The 2,500-nt window shown below is 48.6% G+C and overlaps 1 protein-coding gene across 1 annotated transcript in view; it reads right to left on the minus strand.

Moving 5' to 3' along the window:
• LOC105904736 (ADAMTS-like protein 1) overlaps positions 1–2,500 on the minus strand; it is an 84,420-nt gene that overhangs the window by 67,353 nt on the left and 14,567 nt on the right. The gene's annotated exons all lie outside the window — the stretch shown is intronic.

Genomic DNA, 2,500 nt, shown 5'->3' on the forward strand with positions numbered 1-2,500 from the left:
ATTGTTTGACTGCTGTCACTGTATGTGTGTGGTGTGGTGTGTGTGTGTGTGTGTGTGTGTGTGTGTGGTGTGGCTTAGTGTGCGATGGGAATTCTGTTACATATGCAAATGCATGTGAGTGTGTGTGAGTGTGTGTCTGTATGTGCATGTGCATGCATGTGGTGGTGGCGATGGCTAAATATGTGTGTGGTCTGTGTGTGCATAATATGTGTCTTGGGGTCTGTGTGTGAGTGTGTTTGTGTGTGTGTGTGTATGTGTGTGTGTGTCTGTGGGTGTGTATGTGTGCATGTGAAGTTCTGACATTATATTTAAGAGTTTTTTGTGTGTGTGTGTGTGTGTGTGTGTGTGTGTGTGTGTGTGTGTGTGTGTGTGTGTGTGTGAGTTGCAGGGATATTTACAGTCCTGTCTTGCTGGCACATGCAAGGCCACTTTTAATTGCCCTTTGATCTGCCACCAAACATAGCCTACTGGTCCCCATTCCCACGCACTGGCCGACCCCACCCCACCCCACACACACAACACACACACACACACACACACACACACACACACACACACAGTTCACAACCCCTCTCCACACACATTCCAGTTCCTTTGACAGACGTCCCAGTGCCCCCCAGCTTGCCTGAGCCCGGCCACAAGACACACACGCACACACACACACACATACACACACACACCGGCCACAAGACCTCATAAAGCATTCAGCTCCACACACCTCTTCACACGAACGACCCAGGGGGCATTTCCCTGTAAACTGTGGTTGGGAACCAATGCGGTGGTGTGTATGTGCAGATGTGACAGACCACACCAGACACATAGACACACGCGCACACACACACACACACACACACACACACACACACACACACACACACACACACGTATTTCACTGCCCAGTGTATTTCGTAGTTCACTGCCCAGTTTTCTGTTGAGTAGTCTGGAGTTAAAACTAAAGACACAGTGACAGACACAGAAAGAGCTGTTTTTCTGTGGCTGGTTTAAAGGGCCATATTTGTGCTCTGTCTTTCCTCATGGCTCAGTGTGTCTCTACTGGGTTCTCCCCTAACACACATACACACACACACAAACACACACACACACACACACACACACACACACACACACACACACACACACACACACACACACACACACACACACACACACACACACACTCACACACACACAACCACCCCGGGGCTGGTTAGGTGCTTCCAGTTTAAGAGAGACATTATTGTGCTATATGACCTTCACCAAACAAACCTGTCACAGCAGCACCGCAAGCGGGCTCACATGAGTCTGGGGTTGGTACGGAGACGGACACAGAGACGGAGACGTGACCCAGGGGAGTGGACTCGGTGCCGGGCACCTGAGGGACAAGGGGGCGCGTTTGGGGAACCACAAAGGAAGGAATGCGATGAGGTCATTTCCCAGCCAATAAAATGTGACAAAGTTTCTATGGAAAACATACTCTCTACCTCTGCTGCTGAACTTCTCTCTCTCTCTTTCTCTCTCTCTCTCTACCTCTCTCAAACGCAAAAACAATCCCTCTATAACTGGTCTGCTCTTTGGCCTAATGGGGTTTTCCTAATCCAGAGCATGTCGCCAGATCAGGTGTGTGTGTGTGTGTGTGTGTGTGTGTGTGTGTGTGTGTGTGTTTGTGTGTGTGTGTGTGAGTGTGATCTGACTTATAGGACCGACTCTGTCATATCAGATGAATGCAAATACCTGCAGCATCTAGTATGTGTGTGTGTGTGTGTGTGTGTGTGTGTGTACGTTTGTGTGTGTGTGCGTGTCAGTGTGTGTGTGTGTGTGTGTGTGTCAGTGTGTGTGACCCCCACACAGTGTATTTCTTCATATAAACCACTCTGAGGGCTGGAGACCCTGTCAGGGAGTGATTGCTACTGCCTGCTTTTAAAGCCTTCGTTATACACACACACACACACACACACACACACACACACACACACACACACACACACACACACACACACACACACACACACACACTACTGCCTGCTTTTAAAGCCCGTTATACACACAGCGGATGGGTTTAGGTTACAGGCTGAATGTTCAGTATGTTCACCCATCCGCTGGTTATTTATTCCCCATGTTAAAGTATCAGTATGTTCACCCATCCGCTGGTTATTTATTCCCCATGTTAAAGTATCAGTATGTTCACCCATCAGCTGGTTTATTGTTCCCTATGTTAAAGTATCAGCATGTTCACCCATCAGCTGGTTTATTGTTCCCTATGTTAAAGTATCAGCATGTTCACCCATCAGCTGGTTTATTGTTCCCTATGGGAAAGGCCCAGCAGGCTTCAGCAGTCTCTGTGTGTGTGTGTGTGCTGCTGTTCTGGGGGGTGAAGCAGTCTGTGTGTATCTCTGTAGCTGGTTTGGGTGGAGATGCAGAGTTGATCTGAGTTGATCTGTGGACCTCACCTGAAATCTGCTGCTTACCTGCTCACACTCTCCTGTTTACTGTTAGTGTCGCT

Source organism: Clupea harengus, chromosome 18 (genome assembly GCF_900700415.2).
Source record: "Clupea harengus chromosome 18, Ch_v2.0.2, whole genome shotgun sequence".
Lineage (NCBI taxonomy): Eukaryota > Metazoa > Chordata > Actinopteri > Clupeiformes > Clupeidae > Clupea > Clupea harengus.